We start from the raw sequence: 26,209 nt of genomic DNA on the forward strand, positions 1-26,209 counted from the left end.
CTTGATTACTATATAATTTGGCTCTTGAGCCAAAGATTTATTGCCTTACTGTCAAAATACAAACTTTATTGAATACATAAGAATATATCAGTAAGATAATTTGGGGCATACAATTTTAACAAATTGATTAATTAAATTAACCTCAGTTGCCTCATTAAATCTGAAGCCTTCAATTGAAAGGTCTGATCAAGGGGTATAATCCCTTTTAAGAACTAGTATAGTATGGAAATTCCTGGGGAAATGGCCTAATGGAGAAAATAAAACTTAAGCAGCTAATTAATAGAAGCATGGACTTCCCTACTCAATCTACCAGACAATGCAGAGGGCTCCAGACCTTCTACAATTAGAACAAGAATGTACAGAAGAAGCTAGGCTTTCATCAACCATTTAATGCATCAACTGGGATAGTAAGAAGAAGATGTGGATAAATGTGTGAGAATTAAAGTGTTGGGATGGCAATAGGGCTATTGCTAGTGTTTCTGAAAAACAAACTCTAGATGTGGGAGAGAATTTCAAAGATAAGTTATGGAAAGATGAGGGTAGAAAGTTGGGTAGGGTAGGGGGTGTTCAAGGGGCCGCATAATTTCAAGTTAAGGTCCCTAGAGCAAATGAAGAACTCTGAGGGTGGCACAAGGTAGACAAATCTAAGAAACGGCAGAATTGATCGGTTTCTACCAGGGATGGGAAAGCTTGCCATCATCGTTAGGAAGTGAGGGGTTTGGAGGATGGCTTCTGGATTGAGCTCAACATGATAAGGAGATTGACAGTCTCCCATCCTCACATTAAAACAAACAAATAAATAGCCGAGTAAACTGAAAATCAATGACTTCCTTGGACCCATCAAGGATTTGAGATCACAGAGCAAACAGACCCTGAAATTGAGAAATATGTGAATATAGAGAATTGTAACCAAAATCAGGTTCCCCGCAGCAGAAATTACTGGAGCTGTATGCTGGTAGAGACACGTAAATGGTAATAATGACACTTTGCTGCTGGAGTAGACTGGAAGAGGAATGAGGAACTATTGGAGGCCCAGTCTTAGCTGACCCCCACACTTTTGTGGGTTTTACCCCCAGGAACCTCACTAGAGCCTCACAATTAAAACCAGCCTCATTAAATTAAAAACAACAAGCATGTATTTTATTTTACCACAATGAAATAAAATTAAAAATCAGCAACAGAAACTAACTTAAAAAGTGACAAATATGATGATAGTACATGCCATACTCCTAAATATCCAATGGATCAGGCAAAAGTAACAAGAGAAATTAGAAAAAAAGTTTTATATGAATGAAAATGAAGACATAAAACACCAAAATGTATCAAATTAAGCTAAAGTCATATTTTAAGGGAAATGTATGCTATAAATGCCTTTAAAAGAAAAAAAATCTCAAATCAACAATTTAATCTTCTACCTTAAGACGGTGGAAAACAAAGAGCAAATTAAACTCAAAATGAAAGAAGGAACAGTAAGATGCAAAATAGAGAAAATCAATGGAACTAAACGCATGGTCTTTGGAACAACAAAATTGACAAACAGTTAGACTAAAAAAAAGGGAAGGACCCTAATTACTAAAATTAAGAATGAATTAATTGAAAACAATAATTTACATTAGTAATTTTTAAAGTTTCCATACAGAAAAGACCCACTGTTTCACTGTCTGCTTCTATGAGTTTAACTTTTTTAGATTCCACGTAGAAGTGAGATCATACAGCACAGATGGCTTAACAGGTGAATTCTGCCAAACCTTTAAAGATATTAATATCAACTCCTTTCAAACTCCTCCAAAAAATATACAAGAGGAAGAAACACTTTCCAACAGATTATATAAGGCATCTATTTCCCTGACACAAACCCCAGAAGACATCATAAGTAAACAACTGACCAAAATCTTTTATGAAGACACAAAAATCTTCAACAAAATATTAGACAAACAGATTCATCACCATATGAAAATGATCATACACCATGACCAATCGGGATTTATCCAAATATGGAAGGGTGGCTTAACATCTGAAAATTAATTAATAAATATAGCATATTATTAGAAAAATGTTTAAAAAGATGGTTATCACAATAGATGGATAAAAATAATTTTTTAAAGTCTTACAATACTTCATGATAAACAAATAAAAATAGAAATAGAAGGATAACTTATCAACCTGACAAACAGCATCTACAATAAATCTACGGCAAATATTGCAGTTGATGCTAAGCGAACAAATGCTTCTGACTTTGTCAGATTTTAGACAAGGATGGTCATTATCACCACTTCTATTCAACACTGCAGTGAAATTCTACCCAGGGCTCTTAAGACATAAAATGCAATAAATGGCATACAGGTTGGAAAGAAAGATAAAACAAGCTCTATTTGAAGATGACATAATCTTGTATATTAAAAAATCCTAAGACATCCACTAAAAGTTTACCAGAATTAATAAACAAATTTGGCAAGGTTCCAGGATGCAAGGTCAATACGCAAAAGCCAATTGTATTTCTGTACACTTTCAATGAACCATCCAAAAATGTAATTTTTTAAAAAGTCAATTTATACTAGCATTAAAATGAATGAAATAATTAGGAATAAATTTAACTGAAGAATTAAAACACTCACACTGTGAAACTGCAAAATAAAGAAGACCTAAATAAGTGTTAAGTTACCCCATTTTGATGGATCAGAAGACTTCATATTGTTAGGATAACAATATCTGCCAAATTGATGCACAGCTACAATTCAATCCCTATCAAAATCCAGCTGATTTACTTGCCAAAATCAACAAGCAAACACTAAAACTCATATGGAAATTCAAGCTGACCAATAACAATCAAAACAATTTTGGAAAAGAAGAACAAATTTGGAAAAGAAGAACAAATTTGGAGGGCACACAGTTCTTGGTCATAAAACTTAGTATAAAACCGTGTAATCAAGACTGAGATAAAGTTATAGGGTAAATATATAGACCAATGGATGGAAATGAAAGTCTCTAAAGAAATCCTCACATTTACAGTCAATTCATATTGAACAATGGTCACAAAACAATTCGGGGGGAAAGAATGGTGCTGGGATATCAGAATATTCATAAACAAAAGAATGAAGTTGGGCACCTTCCTCACACCAAATGCCACACACAAAGTTTAACTCAAAATGAACACAGACTTAAATGTAAGAGCTTAAATTATACAAACTTAGAAGAAAATATCCGAGTAAAGATTTGCGACTTTAGTTATGCAAAGTCCCTTTAGATAGGGCAGTGAAGTACAGTGACATAAGACAAAAAATAGATAAATTTGCCTTTATCACATTAAAAAGTTCTTTGCTCACAGGATACCATCAAAAAAGTAAAAAGACAACCACAGAATGAATGGTAATAAATATTTGAAAAGTATATATATTATAAGGGACTTGTACTTAGGATGTTTAAAGAACTTCTCCAGCACAATAAAAATATAAATAATTCAAATAAAAATGAGCAAAGCATCTAAATGGGCATTTATCTAAAGGAGACATACAAATCACAATAACAGAAAATAATGCTTAACACCATTAGCCTTCATAAATGGAAATCAAAACCAAAATGAGATACTACTTTATACCCAATAGGATGATTGCAAGAAAAACGACAAAAATAATTGTTTGTAAGGGTATTAAGATGTTGGAATTCCTGGTGGGAATGTAAAATTCCTGCTGGGAATGTGAAATTCCTAGTGGGAATGTAAAATGGTGGAAGTACTTTGGAAAATGGTCTGGTGGTTCCTCAATAAGTTAAGCATAGAGTTAATATTTGACTCAGCAATTTCACTACTAAGTCTATACCAGAAAGAAGGCAAAACATATGCCCGCACCAAAACCAGTGCATGAATGCTTATACCAGCATAATTAATAATAAGCAAAAAGGGGAAACAACCCAAAATGTTGTACATTCATACAATGAAATATTATTTGGCAATAAGTAGACTGAAGTACTGACACATTTTGCAATGTGGATGATCCTGAAAACATTATGCTATATGAAAGAAGCAAGTCAGAATATATGTTGAATGATTTTATTTAAATGAAATGTCCAAAATAGTCATGTATATAGATATAGAAAGTAAATTAGTGATTGCCTAGAGCTGGAGATTTAGAGGGATAAGAAGAGTGACTGCTAATGGTACAGGGTTTCTTTGGGGGTGGTGAAAATACTGCAAAATTGATTGTAGTGAGAACAGTCCAGCTCTGTGAATAAAGCAATAGTTGAATTGTATAGCTTACAAGGGTGAATTATACAGCCTGTACATTATATCTCAACAAAATTGTTATAAAACTGTTATAAAACTGAGAATTACCCTGTAAAGCCATCCAGGGCTGGTACTTTCTATTTTAAAAGGTCACTCATTATTAACACAAAATTTTGAATAGGTTGGGATATTCGGTTGTCTATTTTTCCTCGTGTGAGTTTTGGTAGTTTTCATATTTCAAGGAACTGACCCTTTCAATCTAAATTATAATATGTGGGCATAGAAAATAGTCCTTCATTTTTTTTTATTGTTCACAGGATCCGTGATGATGACCCTTCTTTTATGTCTGATATCAGGAATTTATACGAGTGTTTTATCTTTCTCTTTTCTTTTCTTCTTTTTCCCTTTTTGTTTGTTTTTTGTTTTATTGCTTAGTCTGTCTAGAGGTTTATCAACTTCATTAATTTTTTTTAGAAAAAAGTTGATTTCTATTGCTTTCCTGTTTTTTTGTTTCATTGATTTCTGCACTAATTTTTGCTGCTACATTTCTTCTGCTTGCTTTAGGCTTAATTAGTTCTTCTGTTTCTAGTTTCCAAAGGAAAACACTTAGGTTAAGACTTTTTGCTTTTCTAATATATACATTTAATACTATAAAACCTCTATAAGTATTGCTTCACTGCATCCTTCAACTTTCATTGAAATTTGATATTTCAAGGAATTTTTAAATTTCAAATTTAAATATATTGAAAAATAACATTCAAAAATAAAAATATTTTAATATAGTTTATTTTTCATTTTTTCTTGATACTTTTTGATCCATATGTTACTAGAAGTGTATTGTTTAATTTTCAGTATTTAGAGATTTGTTTATTTATCTTTCTGTTATTGATTTCTACTTTAATTTTATTGTGGCCTAAGAACATATTTTATGCTGTTTCTATTCTTTTAATTTTGTTAAGTCACGATTTATGGCACTAAATATAGTTTATGTTGTTGAATGTTCCTTGTTGACTTGAGAAGAATGTGTATTCTACTGACATTTCAAGTATCCATAAATGTGCATTAGATCAAGTTGATTGATAGCACTGTTAAGGTTCTTTACATCCCTACTGATTTTCTACCTTCTTGATCTTTCAGTTAATAACAGAGAGGTCTTAAAGACTTCAACTACAATAGTGTATTTGTCTACTTCTCTCTTTCCTATCAGTTTGTGCCTCATGTATTTTAACAGTCTCTTGTTTGATATAAAGTCATTTAGGATGGTTATGTATTTTCAGAGAATTGACCCTTACCATTATGTAATGCCCTTTTATTATTCCTAATAATCTTCTATCCCAAATGGTTCATGGTATTTTACCAGCATGTGTCAACTTATGAATGAAAACATTAATTCATTCTTCTCAGTTATTAGAGAAGTAAAGGATATTAATGTTATTATGATAGAAATAGCCCTCCATTTTAAATCAGAACATTGCTCCTGAAAGCTTTGTTACATCTTAAAACTTGTCCTATTATTTGATGAAACACCAGGTCACATATTTTCCTTTATTAAATAGGATAAATAATTTTATCTTTAAAGTTAAAACTGTTTGGATCTAAAAGTTTTGGGAAAAATAATCTAATTTTAAGATAATTCTATTTGAAAAAATGGACATTCTACCCAATTCTCTTCCTGGGTACTTCTCACACTGACCCATTAGCAATTTTCTATGGAGAATTATGCCTTGCCTAGGATATCAGTGTACAAAATAGACATACTCTCATTCATCAAAGTTGCTGAGGGCATGGGAAGGCTAGGAAATAGTCTGTAGTCATTTCTCTGGACGCCCCATTCAATGCTGGATGATATCTTAGTAAATTTGCTCAGTTTGAAAACTGAGCCCTCTTGCTTTCAGGCTCAGAAAAGTGACTTATCCAATGAACTAAGGGTAAATTCACCCCAGCTCAAGTGTGACGAAAAGGACGCATTGATTAATTCGATGCCAAGTGGCACAGTTACTACAGGCTTCAGATTATCACTCCCTGAGATTTTACCTAAACAGACAGACAGGGGAAGCTGATAGTCGGGGTGAGCTTAAAATCAACAAGAGGAGTTAGAGTACAATATTTAACTATATCAAGAATGATACAGACATCTCAAGGTAGGAATTGTTTTACCAAGAGGCTGGAACACCCCAAGTCCATTGGCTCTGATTCTCACTGCTCAGAAAATTGAAAGTGGTCCTCATTTTTCAGCTTTCGAAGATGATTGAATGGCCTTTGAATTGATATTTCCTAACTTATATATGATAATGTACTTAATTAAGTTATAAACCCACCTATATATTTATAGAAACTATTTTTTTCCTCATTCTAAAGGATTTTTCATACCTCTACTCTGATCCATTGTGCATTGATTTTAAAATTTCACTCTAGGGCAATCTAACTTTCCAACTTCTTGGACTAAGTCTTACTATAAATTCCATTAACAAGAATGGCTAATAATTTATGATGCCTTTGCATGTGTGCCTAGGTTTTAGAAATTGCTGCTAAGACTTTTAATTTATATCATCTAAACTACAAAAATATTTTTATTCTAAATACATTTCAATGGCTGGTGTCACATTTGTTATTCTTAAAAAATAAACTAATAAGTTATCAATGAAGTAAATATTTTGGTTGAGAATTTTTAAAGGAATGAAACAAATGGTGTGTGAAATGCAAGTGGAGAATATAAATAGCCATTTATTTGTTTGTGCTACCCTACCAGTCTGCTTTGTTTTATTATTTATTTATTTTTTTTTAGAAGGAGTCTCCCTCTTTCACCCAGGATAGAGTGCAGTGGCGTGATCTCAGCTCACTGCAACCTCTGCCTCCTGGGTTCAAGAGATTCTCTTGCCTCAGCCTCTCAAGTAGCTGGAATTACAGGCGCCTGCCACAGCAACTGGCTAATTCTTGTATTTTTAGTAGAGACGGGGTTTCACCATGTTGGCCAGCTGGTCTCGAACTCCTGGCCTCATGTGATCCATCCGCCTCGGCCTCCCAAAATGCTGGGATTACAGGTGTGAGACCCTACTCCCGGCCTTCACCTTTAATTTTTAACCCTACTAAGTTCAGTGAGCAGTCAAAGGTCTTGTGTGTGAATGAGATGTAGAGAGGTGCAAATTCAAACAATAAAAACAAATGATTTTGTAAACTCAAATAAAGCAAATCAAAGAAAGTAAAACATTGTTCCGAACTGAAGCAAACCTAGGGATTGATACATTGTATAGCACGATGATGTGCAGCAAACAATGTCAAAGTACATATTTCACCTTAGTTCTCACTGATGTGTCTCTGATGCATAAGAATAAAATAGAGCAAGAAATAGAGGAAATGAATGCAAATGTAGTGTGGAAAGGTGAGGAAGAACTTATTAGCCATATTTCACGTAGGTATCAAGCCACAATCACTAACTTAGTGTCTTCAGTAGACCGTAATGTTTTCATAGAAGTTTTGAATGGAAAGAGTAGCATATACAGAAAAATAAAAAGAAGTGATAGTTGAGATGATTTATTGAATATACCCAGGAAACCTCACCTATCAGCATTTTGTTGATGAAACTATAATTGGTCCTGGACACAAAAATTCAACCTAGAATTTACTCCACAAACCAATAGAAAATATAAAATACAAATAAACTGAAGTGATAGGATTAATCTTATTTGAATTTTATTCATTTTTTTCATTAGGAGTAGAAATTTCTTTTGGACCAGAATTGATCATTGGAATGACCAGTGTATTCTTTACCTGAAAAATGTCTTGAGAAGTCTATTTATAATCAGGTAGGCATTTTATCTTAAATGAATCAGAACAGAAGCAGTTATATAATGAAAACATTTAATTTTAAGGCCATTGTGTGTGTGTTATGGCAGAAAGGAATATTCTGCCATATCCGGGAAAGGTAGTTAATACTTTTCCCGGAAGTTCTAGGAGAATATTATAATAATAATCATTGTAAGTACATTTGTATCAACACAAAGACCAAGAAAAGTCCAATAAAACTCAATGCCCCATTCGGCTGAGCACACATTAAAACCTAATGTTTCTGCTTTAAATACAGTAGATGTAATAAATTACTTTGTTAAAAATTAATAAACAAACAAATATAATCAACTATTATAAATATTCATCAGTTAGAAATGGGGAATATTCATCAGTTAGAAATAGATAAATATCCCTGAAAGTAAGTAAACAACACCCATAGTAGGAACCAACATTTTCTAGTAAGGGTATGGAGAAAGTCGTCTGCACACGTAGAACTGGGGACAAGGATTTGAAGCATATGTGAAGCCCTGGGCTAGGGTCCTACACTGTGCAGAGCTAAGACTCTAGATATGCTGTCTGGCCACACCAGGGCCCAGGAATCTCTCATACTATCCTCACCCCCCTGGAGAGTGCCAGAACCCAGCTGAGATACAACCATCGTCATGTCCAAGAATGGCAGAAGAATGGCACCATGGACATGACCATGGACATTCTTGGAGATGACATGGGTTGTAACCAGGTCCCAGAGTGGGGCATCACATTAGGAAGCAGCTTGAAACCACATTGGTCACACATGAGCAAAGCCCCTAAACAAGATGACCATGAAAGACTTGGACCAGAGCTGGGCTAGAAGACCAGTGCTGAGGTCATTACTAAAGCATCCACAAAGGATAACCTCATGCTCCATACCTGGAGAGAAACTGTGATTCACCCACACTATGACCTCAAACCAAGAATCACTGAGTATAAGACCAGCCCAGCACAGTGAGAAACACAGCAGCATGTTCAACAAATGGAACACATGAAAGTGAGGAAAAACAGGGAACTGAGCAGTTTAATAGCCTTTATAGTAAGTGTACTTGAGGGAATTGAGCATTTTGATAGCCTTCATAGTAAGTGTGCTTAATACTGCCCATGATAAACAGAAGGAATAATGCCCATGAAATAGAGACTGGGTCATGAAACATAAATACAAAACAATGAGGCTATAAAATTTAAAAAAGAAAACGTATTTTTTAAATATTTTTTTAAAAATTAGGAAAACAACAGTAGATGTGTTGAATACAAAACTAACAGAAACAAGAACTACTAAACTGGAAGATTCAACTGAGAATGTAGCTAAAATTTTTTAAGTAGATTAACATTTTTGAAAAGCAAGTTGGATATATGGAGGATAAATCCATTGGTACTAACATATATCTGGTAGAGAGAACACAGGTGACACTATATTTGAAAACATAATGGCTCAGAATTATCTTCAGAAAATTGCAAGGCTTCATTTTGGAAAAGTCATAAGGATACAAGACAAATCAAGTAATAGAAATAACAGTAGATACAATGAAATAAACTAAAGAATATTAAGGAGATAAAATGTTAAAAATCAACTTGGAAAGAAAAAGCAAGGAGATTACCAATAAATGAAACTGAGGTGGATCTCAAAACCAGAAGCTTGAATGTGTCTGTCTATGTATGTATGTATGTATGTATGAATGTATGTATGTATGTATGTATGTATCTATCTATCTATCCACCTATCTATATCTATTCCTCTACCAGTCTATCTCTCTGCATCAATACATTTTTAGAAATAAGCTAAACAAAATTTCTAGACAAAAATATATTGGGAAATGGAAATGGAGATATCCAGAAATATTAAAAAGAAAACTAAGGTTTTTGTATTATTTAGAAAGAGGCTAGAGGTTATGATTTGTTTTAGCATTTGCAATAAAAAATCACATTCAAAATAGTCATTCAATATCTAAGAGTAATCACAAAAAAGGAATATAAGTAGAGTGTGTAACTTCCAAATCTTTAATGAACAAAATTTTTTAACAACAAAAATAAATAAAACAATGAAATCATGTCACCAATCCATCTGAAGCCTGAAGAAAGATAAAAATAGAAACAAACAGGACATGGTAAAGAGGAAAGATAAATATAAGATGAAAAATTAAAACAAATACATCTGTGATAAGAATGAGAAAAAGGATAAATTTCCACGATAAAGACAGTTAATAACGAATTAGATAAAAATCAACAAGAAAAACAACTAAAATGTATATACTATCTCCACATGACAGATAAAACAAAATGACACAGCAACACTGAAAGATAGAGATCAGAAATCACAGATTAAATAAATGCAAAACAGCTGTCAGGATAGATATCGGGAGTATTGAGAAAATTTGAATGACATTTTAGTTCGATAGATGATAGGTTGACCCTACAGACCAATACTTGTGTGGAAAAGCAAACACACTCCCTACTTTCATACTCATTGCCTCTGGGAGAATGCATAGGAATATTGAGTTCTTTCAACACAGTTGAAACATTCATTTGCCACTGATTTTCTTAGGAGTCCTAGGTCTGTTGATAGACTCCAGATACTTATGGCTTGGGGATCATTAGAAAGTCCCTTGTCATGGGAAGTCTAGATCTTTAAGTCATTTTTAAGTGTGGTCCAGGGACAAACAATAACACAGACTGTGAAAAGAACAAATTCAGAGTGTGTTGTTTCTTGTGGTGCCCTGAAGTTAGAGAGCCCTGGCTCTCCAGATCTGATTGTGTGTATCACGGATGTAAGAGTATTTACCCCAGGCAAAATGGCAAGTGCTACATATTGGAGGTTTTCTTTTTTAAAAAAACATTCTGGCACACTGTAAGCTCTTGTTTCATTTTCTTGGAAAATATAGATATCACTTAGAAAATAGAATATTTTACATAATTTTATCAGTTTAATTCAATTATATATAAATTATTACTTATTAAAGTGCTAACAATTTATTTTTCTTTTTAAATTAAATCTAGAGCTTTAATAATTTAAATTTAAATTATTAATTATAACACCAATGGAGAGAAAGAATAAGGAATAATTGCATTTCAGTCTTTTTTTTTTTTTAACAGATAAAGCCATCTTTTAAAGGCATAATGCTATGAAGGACTGATCCATACATTTACACATCATTACAGTCTATCCTTGCAGATGTATAATGGTGACTTGCTGTGATATATATATATATATATATATACACACACACACACGCACACACACACATACATACACATACACACAACATATATGCTATATACGCTATATATATAAAAACACAACCCATAAATATATGCTATATATATATAAAACACAACCCATAAATATCAGCAAAGAAAATATATATAGCTATATATAAAATATATATTTTTATATATTTTATATATTTTTATATATTTTATATACAGCTATATATATTTTATATATATAATATATATATTTTGCTAGCCTTACATAGGCTAGGATTTTCAGTACAATATTTGATAGAATTAGTGACAGTGGACATCTTTGCCTTCTTGATCTTATAGGGAAAGAGCTTAATATATTAAAAATAAATATGCTGTTAACTATGTAAGTTTTTAAAAAATGCCATTAATGAGAATGAGGGGGTTCCTGTCTACTCTGAGTATGCTGAGAACTTTAATTATAAATGTGTGGTGAATTTTATCTAATTACTTTTGCATCTTCTAATAGTCACAATGCAATGTTTAATTTTGAATTTTAAACCAAAATTCCATTTATAGGATAAACACCTCCTGGAAATTATATTTTTATATTTTTGACTATACTTTATTATTACAGTGGTTTGCATTTGTTTGTATCTATAGTCATTAAAGATGTTGGTCCTAATTTTATTTTCTCATAATAGACTATATATGTTTTCTATCAGTGGTACGCTGCTTTAATTACCAAAGTTTGGCAATGCCCCATCTTTCACAATTAAGGGAAATTGTATGCATAATATTGGTTCTCTTTTTTTTTTTTTTTGAGATGGAGTCTCACTCTGTCACCTAAGCTGGAGTGCAATGGTGCTGTCTCAGCTCACTGCAGCCTCCACCTCCTGAGCTCAGGCAATTCTCCTGCCTCAGCCTCCCAAGTAGCTGGGATTACAGGCGTGCACCACCACACCTGGCTAATTTTTGTATTTTTAGTAGAGACAGGGTTTTATCAGGTTGGCCAGGATGGTCTTGATCTCCTGACATCAAGGGATCCACCCGCCATGGCCTCCCAAAGTGCTGGGATTACAGACGTGAGCCACCGCGCCTGCCCCTATTCTCTTCTTAAATGAAAAATTTACTAATGAAGTCATCAGGTCTTAGATTTTTTTTAATGGGGAGATTTTGTATTATGAATTAGAATACATATTTTGAATTTTCTTTTAGTTTCATTGCACAGTGTTTTTGTTTTTTGGTTTTGTTGTTTTGTTTTGTATTGTTTTAGCTTTTATAAGTTCAGGGGTACAAGTGCAGGTTTGTCCCATAGGTAAACTTGTGTCATGAGGGTTCGCTGTACAGACTACCTCATCACCCAGATATTAAGCCTAGTACCCACTAGTTACCTTTTCTGATGCTCTCCCTCTTTTCACCCTCCACCCTCCAAAAGGCCCCAGCGTGTGTTGCTTCCCTTTATGTGTCATGAGTTCTCACCCTTCGGCTCTCACTTATAAGTTAGAACATGCATTATTTGGTTTTCTGTTCGTGTGTTAGTTTGCTAAGGATATGACCTCCAGCTCCATCCATGTCCCTGCATAGGACATGAGATCGTTGCCCACATTAAAAAGGAAGAATTTTGTTTTTAAAATAATCTTTGAATTTCATCTAAATTTTATAGTTATTTTCATGAAGAGTGTTTATATATACAATTATTTCCTTTTTAAATCTATAGGATTTTTAGTAATAGATCATTTAAATTAGAAGTTTGGTTTTCCCTCTTTTGACCAGATTACTAATGGTAAGAATTTATGTTTTTCTAAAAAAAAAAATCAGGATTATTAAATTATAATTTATTTTCGGTAAAATGTACCATTTTTACTAATTCAATGAAAGTTTTATGCAAGTGAGAAATTAAGTAATTTTATTATTGTTTTACCTATCAGGTTGGGGAAAATGTTGAAAATTTATAATATTCATTGTTGAAATATTATATAATAGGACACTTTATTGTTGGTAAAACTTTTTAAAAGTATTCTTATTGTTTTAATTTATAGAAAAGTTTACTCAGAAAAATTGAGATGGCAGTACATAACATTCTGGTATACCCCACACCAAATTTCTTTCTCTTATTAATAACATCTTACATTACTATGGTACATTTGTACAATGAGCCAACATTGATGTGTTACTGCTAACTAAAGTCCATCGTTTACTCAGCTATTCTTAGTTTATACCTAATATCTTTTATTTTCCAGATTCCCAACAAGGACATCTTATTACATTTAATCATCAAGTTTCCTTCAGCTCCTCTTGGGCATGACATTTTTTTCAGATTTTCCTTGTTCTTGATGACCTTGACAATTTTAAAGCATACATTGGTCAGGTATGCTGTAGGACACTCATTTATTGAAGTTTAATGTTGCTTTCTTTTCATGATTAGACTAGATTTATAAGTTTGGTGAGGAAGACCACAGGAGTAAAGTATTGTTTTCATCACATCATATCACAGTACATGCTATCAACATAATTTATCACTGTTCATGCTAACCTTGAACACATGGCTATGGTAAGATTGGTCAGTTTTCTCTGTGGAAAGAATACTGTCCCTTTCTGTGTTACTCAGAGCTCTCCAGAGAAACAGAACCAATAGGAGCGATGAAATATAAAAAAAGAGACATATCTTGGGAACTGGTTCACATAATTATGGAGGCTGAGAAGTTCCGTGATACATTGTCTGCAAGCTAAGGAACCAGGAAAACCAGTGGTGTAATTTAGTCCAAGTCCTAAGGCCCTGGCAACTCCGATGTCTCAGCTCAAGAATAGAGTGAATTCACACTTCTACCTTTCTTTCCGTTCAGGCAATCCGTGGATTGGATGATACTTTCTCACATTGGTGAGGGTGGATCTTCTTTGCTGAGTCTGCTAATACAATGCTAATCTCTTCTGGAAAGTCATACCCAGAAATAAAGATTTGCCAGCTATCCTAGTATCCCGTAGTCCAGTCAAGTCACATAAAATTAACACCACCCTCTTTCTCCCTTTCCACACTCTGCTCTCTGGACAGAAGTCCCTGTGCAACTCGAATTTAACAAGTGGAGAGTTATGCTCCTCCTCCCTTAGAAAACAGTGTCTGTGTAAAACAAGTGGAGAGTTATGCTCCTCCTCCCTTAGAAAACAGCGTCTGTGTAAATGATGTGGAATTTTTTTGCTTGGAAGATTTCTCTCTTTTCAACTGCTGATTAATTCATTCTGACATTTTTAAAAAATCTGCATGAAATCACCAACATTTATTTTGTACTTCGGATTATAATCCAATATAATCCAATCCAATACAATTTTTTTTCCGCTTTGGCCATTGATGGCTCTTTCAATGAGCTCCTATGCTCTTTTGACACACTCCCATCAATGTGTTTTGTTCTGTTTTGTTTTTTGAGAACTTTCTGGCACTAGAAGAGTTACAGGTTCATCATGTATATTTCTGGCTCACTCATAAAATAAGCAATTTCTCATTGGAGCCCCTGGTTCCACAACAACAGAACTTCAGCAAAATAGCAGTGGATTACAGCCAGAAAGCTGCAAGGTGTAGACTGTATGTCACAGGGAGATAGTAGGAAAACTAAAGAGAAAATGGGAGAAAAACAAAGTTAGAGGCAGTGATGGCTCTGACAATTTAGCTACAGTAAACATAAAACACACAGCAACTCCTAGCAGATAATTATAAAACCCTACAGTAAAGTTTTGTTTACCTCACTTCTTATTATCCTGTACTGTATGTCTAGCCTTTAACAAAAAAGTACACAGCATGCCCAAAGGAATGAATTTTTTAAAAAAAACCTACAACTACACACAATCTGAAAAGACAAAGAAAGCATCAGAATAAGACTCACATATGGCACCGATTTTAAAATTGCCAGACAAGGAATTTAAAATAACTATGATTAATACATTAAGGATTCTAATGAAAACAGTGGGCAACATGCAAGAACAGATGGATAATGTAAGAAGAAAAATGAAAATTCTAAGAAAGAATGAGAAGGAAATGGTAAAAACACTGTAAGAGAAATGAAGAGTGGCTTAAATATGCTCATTAGTGACTGGCTATGGCCAAGGAAAGAATCACTGAGTAAAAAGATCGACAGAAACTGTTCACATTGAAAAGCAAAAGAAAACAGAATGGACAACAACCACAATGACAGAATATTCGAGAACTTTGAAGATGTGAAATATACATAATTGAAATACACAAGAAGAAATAATGTATCAGAAGCAATAGTTAAAGCATTAATGCCTGAGAGAATTCCAAAATTATGGCAGACACCAAAACAAATCACAGATCGAGGAAGAATACCAACCAGTTTAAGTAGCTCCCCAAAAATATGCCTCATTATATCACATTTAAATTGGAGAAAACCAAAGGCAAAATAAAATATTAAAAGAAGACAGAAAACAACACCACACATTACTTAGAAAGGAGCAAAAATAACAATTACATTGGATCTTGCATCAGTAACCATGAAAGCCAGAAGGGAGTGGACTAAAATACTCAAAGGATTAAAGAAACCTAATAACCTAGAATTCTATATCCACTGAAATTATCCTTCAGAAGTGAAGGAGAACCAAAGACTTCCTCAGACAAATATAAGTTGAAGGAATTAATCACAAGTGGAAATGACACGCAAGAAACATTCGAAGTTTTTCGGGGTGATAGAAAATGACACAGGTCAGAAACTCACGTCTACGTGATGCAATTGCAGTGGGGAAGAGATAAATGAAGGTAAAATAATATATTTTACTTTTTCTTTGTTCTTAATAGATCTAATAGCTAATTATTTGTTCAAATAATAGTGACAATGTAGTAGGTAATTATACAGAAAAATGAAATGAATGACAGCAATATTATAAGAAACAACAGCAATATTACAAGGAAGAGAAGAGAAGAGGAGCATTCTATAATCTTACAGTTAAATATCAGTTTCATAGTGGCCTGTGTCCCTGGGCAATCACCAACACACGTTGCTCCCCTTTCCCCACACAGGAAGGCTAGATGGGGATGGAGCTGAGTAATTGCTCTTCTACTAGGTCTGATGAGGCCCTGGTAAGGTCTTTTCCTTTGCAGAGTAGGCATTTGTCATGATGAATCCTCCATGTGTACATTAAAATTGTTGCTTTTTCCCTTCTCCTGCCAGATACAAGAGGGTTTTCTTTTTCTCTTGGCTCTTCATGAAAACCTAGTGGGGCTTTTGAGATAAGACCCATGAAAGGGAGTGATCCTTCAGGATTACCACGCTGAGGAGTTTCTCACACTCACACTGGTGTACACTCAGCCTCCATAAAAGCCATTTGTGAAGGTTACCATTTTTGTATTTCTACCAGTTTATAATAACAGTGGCTTCTGCTTCTGGTAAACTGATCTTAGCTGTGATTTTCTGTGTTTATCTGTCTGTCCAGAATTTGGGGTGGCAGTTTGCCCTGCAACCTCAGTTCTCTGATGGTTGCAAGAAATCTCACTGATTTTCAGTTTGTTCAACTTTATTTTCGTTATAATATAGGAGTGATGAAACCACAGTGAAATGAATTTTGGCATTTCATAGAGTGACATAACCATCTCCATATCAAATTATGGATGGTTCATAACTCCAAATAATTTCCTGTGTCCCTTTATATTTATCTCATTCACACAACCTTGTATCTGGCACCGCTCTTCTCTGTCCTTAAATTTTGCCTTCTCCATTTATTACAAAATTGTCCATTCTACGGGTGGAATGCCACTTAAATGGAATAATAATGTATGCAGACTTTTGATTCTCCTTTCATTTATTTTACCTGTTCAAGAAAGAAAAAAGCTGGCATGCTTGCTACAGATTGCTTCCTCATCAAGTACTATATTCAGCCTTTCTAGCCCAGCTCTCACACCCTGCATCCTATACCATTCCAGCATTCAGGAAATGTCCAATAGGGGAAAATGACCATGTAATGTACTCGAAGTTCCTCTAGATTCTAAACTGCATGGCAATTCACATGGTCAGTTTATACATTTAATAAATGAAACGGTAAATAATTTGAAGGCCATGTAAAGACCTTTAGTAATAATGTTACTAACTCTGTGAATTCACCTAAACTCAGGAGACTGTCAACACTTCTGACTTAGAGTATACAGGGCACATCAAATGTGCGAGAAGTGCTACACAGCTTCATGATTTTGCAAGAATGTATTTGCAGCATGTGGAACAGGAAGCAGCTGCTCCTCCTCTGTTTACTTCAGTGTAATGTTAATGCAATTCTAATACGAACACATTACTCTTTTGCCATTTAATGTAAAGAAAGTCTATTATAAACAGTAACAAACAGCTGGATTCAGTGATGGCCTTTTTATCTTCAAATACACTTAACTTTTAATTAAAGTATTTTTTCTTAGTAATGTCATTAATACATAAAAGCATCTAGGCCTAATGAGTGGAAATTTTCCCATCATTTAGGGAGGAGTTGTAATTACGCTCAGGCCTCATGGCTGCCGTTTAGGAAATTGCAAACACAGTTCACTAAATGGCACTTTTATCAAATGACTTGCATAGCATCCAAGTTGTTAGTCACAGTAAAGGCAGGTCTCCCACGTGGGTTTACAAGGGAAACCGGAACAGCTTCGTTTTGCATGTTTAAGCCAACACCCATATTACACTCACTAGAAATGGTTCAGAGGATGCTAAATTTTTATAATAAAAATTATTTATTGTTTATACATATAAACAGTTAAGTGTGTTTTCAGATACCCACAATCTTATCTTATTAGCATACCTGAGATTTTCCAGAAATTTCAATGTTACTTTAGATTATCTGTTATTTGTAATTAGTGTTTTTAAGCATTATACTGAATGTGTAAATCTGTTTATGTACATATGTACATATATGTACACACATATATACATATGTACGTGTACATATATGTATATATACATATTTACACACATATATATGATTCCAGAAGGTTCACTGATATAATCTTCATTAGTCAACAGGTATTTATTGGGTGTTTATTATGCCCCAAGCACTAGCTATGCAACTGTGAATAATGGCCCTTGTCCTTCTGGAAATTTTAACCAAATAAGCAAAAAAGACTGTAAGAAAGCAATATAACACAAGGAAATGCCAAAGATAGCCCTATTAACATAACCAGGATTTAACTCTATCTTTCCTTTAACAAAGGACATTTTTATCCTCTAAAATAATAGTAGCATATAGTATCAATTCCAAATTAGCAAATGAGAAAAGACGAAATATAGTGACCTGATAAATTAGGCAAGTATCAAGTACAGGTGAAAGGGAAATGACAAATAAGTAGTAGGCATACATACAATGTGAGGACTAGAGTATAACAGGTCTCACTAAATGATAATGGGCCAACTGCTTGTTAAAGGGAATTTATAAGAACTACATTAAATTACATTTTATGAAATGTAATATGAAGGGATGGGTAGCTAAATACTAAAACAAAAAGGTGGGATGTGAGTAAACAGAAGAAGTGCAAAACTAATACTGATGCAAGAAGATTAAAGACACTACGAAGGCCTATGTGCCCCAAAAAATTAAAAATTAAAAAAAAAGCACTACGAAGGCAAACAACATTTTCAGAGACAAATTGTTAAAAATTCAAATAAAATGGAAAAGCAAACTATATTGGGATATTTCAATCTATCCCAATCAATTCTAATAGCCAAAAATGTAAGTAAAGAAATGGGTGAAATGAATAATCATCCTAATAGGTATATAGAAAATATCCATTTTATTATATCCATGGAACAATTAGATAATTGATTACATAGTTAGCATCCCCCAAAAGACATATTAAAAAATAAATTTAAATTATAAAATTAGTACTAGCTATATTCTCTATTCATAGTATACATATAGAAGTTAATAATAAATAATAAAATATAACAAATATATAAAAATATGTTTGCAAAAGAATGTTTATTGCAACATTTTTGTAGTACAACATATGTACCACATTTTGTTGATTCTTCTTCATTTGGGTTGCTTCCACGTTTTGGCTACTGTGAATAATGCTGTTATGAACATAGGTATGCAAATATCTCTTCATGAACCTGTTTTTGGATATATACCCAGATATATCCAAATTATTTTTGAATATGGGGTGAGGTATGAATCCAACTTCATTTTTTTACATGTGGATATTCAGCATGTTCAGCATACCATGGTGGATCACGATGATTCTATTGACTTTTTGAGAAACCGCTATACTGTTTTCCATAATGGTGACACCATTTTACATCCCCACCAACAATACACAAGAGTTCCAATATCTCCACATTCTTGCCAACTGTAGTTATTATATCTCTCTCCTTCCCACTTTTCTTTCTTTCTTTCTTCCTTTTTCTTTTCCTTCTTTCTTTCTTCTTTCTTTCTTTTTCTTTTTCTTTCTTTCATCTTTCTCTGTCTTTCTCTCTTTCTTTCTTCCCTCCCTCTCTCCCTCCCTTCCTTCTTTCCTTCCTTCCTTTCTTCCTTCTATCTCTCTTTCTTTTCTTCCTTCCCTCCTCTCTTCTTTTTTCTTTCTTCCCTCCCTTCTTCCCTGTGTCCCTCCATCCTTCTCTCCCTCCCTTTCTTCCTTCCTTCTTTTGCTTTTCCTTTGAAAATAGCTATTCTAATGGACATGAGGTGATATTGTCACAGGATCCTTGCGGTGTCACTTTGCCACCCAGAAACCTCTGTGGCTGGTGGCCCTTTGCCCAAGATTTTATTCAGGCCTGCTGGGCTCATTCTGCCCACTCAACCTGGCAGTCTGCATTCATCTTGTGCTACCAACCTGAATATCATGCCTGCCAAGGGTAAGCCAGGTGCAGAGCTATGAGGGGTGTGTAAGCAAGCAAGCATGGGGTTCAGCCACTGCACACAGCCAGGCACACCAGCTGTGGAGGGGGTGGCAGCTACAGACACCAGCACAGGTGCTGGCTCCCTGTAAGGCTGCAGCTGGACCAGGTGTACCACAAGCAGGTTCTACAGCTGGCGCCAGAGAACACAGTGGCTCTTGGAAGCTTGGCGACAACAGGAACCGCAGAGCCCCAGAGTGGGTGTCACAGCCCTGGCTTGGGGAGTTCCTAGGTCTGGGCTCCCCAAAGGGCCACAGCTCTTCTCCCATTTTCTCTTCTTTCCTTGTTTTTACCTGCAATGTGGTGATCAAGTGGTGTATTTCAGCCCTGTTTGCGTTACAGCTCTTTTAGCCCCACCATTCGGCAGGTCCCAAATTCTTGTCCTTTGTCCAGGAAGAATAAGATACACAGACAAGTGGAAGGTAAGCAAGGAGAAGAGGAGCTTTATTGAACAACAGAACAGCTCAGAGGAGACCTGCACTGGGTAGCTCCTCTCCACAGGCAGTGTGTCCTGATGAGTGTTCAGTTCTCAGCAGAGAGAAGACCCTGCAGTGGGTAGCTCCTCTCTGCAGCTGGTAGTCTCTACATCTACCCAGCTGTCACACAGAGGAGACCCTGGAGTGGGAAGCTCCTCTCTGCAGGCAGGTCATCTAGGCATCTCTTCTAGTTTGTCTGAGTCCAAGGTTTTTATGAGCTTCAGAGGGGAGGCAGTGCATGCTGATTGGTTCATGGGCAGCCATGGGTGGCCAGAAAAACCACCATAAGTTCCCATTCTGGTGTGTCAGCCAGGCCCCCAGGCTTCAGGCTATCCCTGGTTTGAAGGTGGGCCTACACTAGGGACATATGGTGTGATGGTTAATACTGTCAACTTGATTGGATTGAAGGATGCAAAATACTGATTCTGGTTGTGTCTGTGAGGGTGTTGCCAAAGGAGATTAACACTTGAGTCAGTGGGCTGAGAAAGGCAGGCCCACCCTTACTCTGGGGGGACACCCCCTAATCAGCCGCCAGTGCAGCTGGAATATAAAGCAGGCAGAAAAATGTGAAAAGATGAGACTGGCCTAGGTTCCCAGCCTTCATCTTTCTCCTGTGCTGGGCCCTTCCTGCGCTTGAACATTGGACTCCCAGTCCTTAAGTATTGGGACTCAGACTGGCTTTCCTTGCTCCTTAGCTTGTAGACAGCCTATTGTGGGACCTTGTGATCATGTGAGTTAATACTTAATAACCTCCCCTTTATATACATATCTATCCTATTAGTTCTGTCTCGAGAACCCTGATTAATACAAATTTTGGTACCAAGAGTGGTTCTAGAGGAACAGAATACTAAGGATGGAGTTCTTTCATTGGTTTGGGGGTTTCTGGAGTTGGCTGCTTAATATGATTAGACACCAAAATGCTAAGGATTCTACTTCTAATAGTGTGGAGAACACTGATAGTCCTTGGCGTGACCTGTTTAGAGAGTTATGCAAAATAAATGCCTTTCAAATTCCTGCTTCACTGCTCGTGAGAGGCAAGGACTTTAGTGACTCTATACGTAATACCTTTGACCGTATGTGGAGAACCAAGGAAAAATAATGAAGTTGGTTGGTTGCTCCTCAGTTCAGTGGACAAAGTTAGGGCATCCCTTAGTATCATCATGCCCTGTGATTAAGGTCAATGAGAAACTACAACAGCTTTGTCCAGGCAGGACTACAAATGGCCCAGACCCTTCAGGAATGAAGGTTTGGATCACTCCACCAAGAAAAAAAAAAAATGACCTGCTGAGGTGCTTCCTGAAGGCAAAGGGAACACAGAATGGGTAGTAGAAGAAGGCAGTCATCAATATCAGCTACAACCACATGACCAGCTGCAGAATTGTCATGAGTATTTCCTCCTTTTGTTAAAAACATGTTTGTGCATGTATACACTTGTACGAAGAAAACATCTTCATTTTATTTCCTTTTCCCTTTATCATGTAACATAAGACTTATTGACTTCATATCAGCGTTTAAGTATTGTTAATGTAATAGTATTTGGGTTGGGGATTGGTGCGTTTCCAGTTGTATGAAGGATAGTTGTATTATGTTAGGCATAATTATGACCTTATTATTGTTTTTATTTGAAGATTATGTGTGATCTCAGGAGATGTGTATGGGTTCAAATTGACAAGGGGTGGATTTGTGATGGTTAATACCGAGTGTTGACTTGATTGGATTGAAGGATGCAAAGTATTAATCCTGGGTGTGTCTGTGAGGGTGTTGCCAAAGGAGATTAACATTTGAGTCAGTGGGCTGGGGAAGGCAGACCCACCCTTAATCTGGATGGGCACCATCTAAACAGCTGCCAGTGAATATAAAGCAGGTAGAAAAACATGAAAAAGCGATACTGACCTAGACACCCAACCTACATCTTTCTCCTGGGCTGGTGCTTCCTGTCCTTGAACATCAGACTCCAAGTTCTTAAGTTTTGGAACTTGGACTGGCTGCCTTTGCTCCTCAGCCTGCAGATGGCCTATTGTGGAACCTGGTGATCATGTGAGTTAATACTTAATAAAAAATATTATATATATATATATCAGGGGAAATTCAGCCAGATGTCAGGCTGAATATTTCACGTAGGTTCTTTTCTATTTTCCCTAAGTGTTGGTCAGTCTGAGAAATAAAGGGACAGAGCGCAAAACAGAGAAATTTTAAAGCTGGGTGTCCGGGGGAGACATCACATGTCGGCAGGTTCCGTGATGCCCCTTGAGCCCCAAAATCAGCAAGTTTTTATTAGTGATTTTTAAAAGGGGAGGGGATGTACGAATAGGATGTGGGTCACAGATCACGTGCTTCACAAGGTAACAGAATATCACAAGGCAAATGGAGGCAGGGCGAGATCACAGGACCGCAGGACCGGGGCAAAATTAAAATTGTTAATGAAGTTTCGGTCATGCATTGTCATTGATAACATCTTATCTGGAGACAGGGTTTGAGAGCAGACAACCGGTCTGACCAAAAATTTATTAGGCAGGAATTTCCTCGTCCTGATAAGCCTGGGAGCACTATGGGAGACAGGGGCTTATTTCATCCCTACAGCTCAAGCATAAAAAAACGGCCGCCCCCCGAAGCGGCCATTTTAGAGGCCTACCCTCAGGGATGCATTCTCTTTCTCAGGGATGTTCCTTGCTGAGAAAAATAATTCAGTGATATTTCTCCCATTTGCTTTTGAAAGAAGGGAAATATGGCTCCGTTCTGCCTGGCTCACCGGCGGTAAGAGTTTAAGGTGATCTCTCTTGTTCCCTGAACGTTGCTGTTATCCTGTTCTTTTTTCAAGGTGCCCAGATTTCATACTGTTCAAACACACATGCCCTACAAACAATTTGTGCAGTTAACGCAATCATCACAGGGTCCTGAGGTGACATCCATCCTCCCCAGCTTACGAGATGACAGGATTAAGAGATTAAAGTAAAGACAGGCATAGGAAATCACAAGGGTATTGATTGGAGAAGTGATAAGTGTCCATGAAATCTTCACAATTTATGTTCAGAGACTGCAGTAAAGACAGGCATAAGAAATTATAAAAGTATTAATTTGGGGAACTAATAAATGTCCATGAAATCTTCACAATCCACATTCTTCTGCCACGGCTTCAGCCGGTCCCCCTGTTCGGGGACCCTGACTTCCCGCAACAGATATATATATATATGTATACACATATATATATGTGTGCATATACATGTACACACACATATATATATGTGTGCATATACCTGTACACACACATATGTGTGCATATGCCTGTACACACACATATGTGTGCATATACCTGTACACACACATATGTGTGCATATACATGTACACACACACATATGTGTGCATATATATGTACACACACACATATGTGTGCATATATATGTACACACACATATGTGTGCATATATATGTACACACACATATGTGTGCATATATATGTACACACACATATGTGTGCATATACCTGTACACACACATATGTGTGCATATATATGTAAACACACATATGTGTGCATATATATGTAAACACACATATGTGTGCATATATATGCACACACATATGTGTGCATATATATGTACACACATATGTGTGCATATATATGTAAACATATGTGTGCATATATATGTACACACATATGTGTGCATATATATGTGTATATATAAATATATGTGTGTATATATGTACACATATATAAATATGTACATATGTGTACATATATGCACATATATGTGTGTACATATATATGCACATATGTGTGCACATATATGCACATATGTGTGCACATATATGTGTACATATATGCACGTGTGTGTACAAATATGCACATATGTGTGCGTATATGCACATGTGTGTACATATATGCACGTGTGTGTACAGATATATGCACACATATATGTGTGTACATATATACGCACATATGTGTGTGTGTACATATATGTGTGTGTGTGTATGTGTATATATTCCATTAATTCTGTCCCTCTAGACAACCCTGACTAATACATATGGTAAGACTATGTTCAGTTTTGTAAGAAACGGCCAACTTTGTTCCAAAGTGGCTGTGATATTTTGCATTTCCACTGGCATATGCATTCTGATTGCTCCACATTTTTGTCAGCATTTGGTTTCATCATATTCTGTATTTTGGCCATTTTAATATGTATGCCAGTAAATAGATTTATTTTTACTGTTTTTAGTATTGTGTGGCAAATTGTTTATTAAATATTTATTTTTGTTAAAGATATCTTTCAAACATTATATATATAATATAAAATATATATGTGTGTGTATATATAATATTCCATTTAAAAACTGAAAGTATACCATCTTTCCAGTGTTTATCTCACTATTTACTGGGTATATAGCCATTTTGATACAATCTTCTCTGTATTTATTTCTTATTGCTCAAGACTTTTCCTACCTAATTATAGCATACTTTATTCTCCACATAAATGCATTTTATTACCAACCGTAAGCTGGATAATATCAGGTGTTCGAGAAATAGTTGCAAAGTATTAGCAACATATCTCCTCCATTCATTGTGAGGTAATTTGACACTTCAAAAGATAGTAACATCACTTGTATCTGATAAAAGTGGAATCCACTTACATTATTTTTATTTCACAAGCCTCCCTAAATAATAAAGTGCTTAATACTAAGCAAAGCACTTCTCCTCTCTCTACTTATGAAAAACACTCTGACTTGATATCCTCTGTCACCTTCCTTCTGAGGCTTTTATCGACTTCACGGTAAAACTACACCTCTCAAATTTGACAAAGCAATGGAATCCCATATTTTAATAGAGGATTATGGTTTTATGGCTTTAAAAATCTTCCTTGCTTCAGTGTGCTACTTAGTTTCAGCTTAAATCTCTAATACTGCTGGCTTTGATCAGTGACATTTGTAGGATTGGTGAAGTGTTTACTTCAAAGAAATTGTGTGCTTTATCCAATGTTTAAGGATTTTTAATGTAAACATTTTCAGGTATTCTAAAGTATATTCTAATAGAAAGTCTTTATTTGGGTTTATCATTGCAATACAAGTCAGGCCTATAAAATTATATAATATAATTTTATGAAACAAATCAACTTACAGTACAAATGAGTCTTGCTTACCTAAAAGAGGTCACATAGAGGAGATACATACTTATCCAATCATAGTGTCTCTGCACAAAACCTTTTAAAAAGCGTATTGCTTTTGGGATCAGTCAGTGAGTCCTCAATGGTACTCGCTGATATCTTTAATTAATCTTGAGTAGACTCTTTCTGGTTCTCTACAGCAGCTGTTCTATATTCTTCCCACCTTCTTCTGCCTCTCTAATGTATTTTTGTTGGTTCACTTTCAAACGACCTTGATTCCTACTTTACCAGGGAAAAAATGAGCTCTTTACATACAATTTTCCTCGCCCTTACTCTGCTTCAACATATTCTCTAGTAATTCTTAACCTGTTGGGTTGTAGAACACATTGAGACTAATAAAAATCAAGTGTCATATAGAATGCCAACCCATAATATTAAGGGTAGAGGCTCTGTGATCCCCTTTGTGCTACCATTTTTTCTGGGGTATCTGAGTGAATTAACTTAAATGCTGCTCAAATCTTTCTTTTTATTTTATTTTCTTTTTTTCTTC

Source organism: Pan paniscus, chromosome 17 (assembly GCF_029289425.2).
Source record: "Pan paniscus chromosome 17, NHGRI_mPanPan1-v2.0_pri, whole genome shotgun sequence".
NCBI classification, from domain to species: Eukaryota; Metazoa; Chordata; class Mammalia; order Primates; family Hominidae; genus Pan; species Pan paniscus.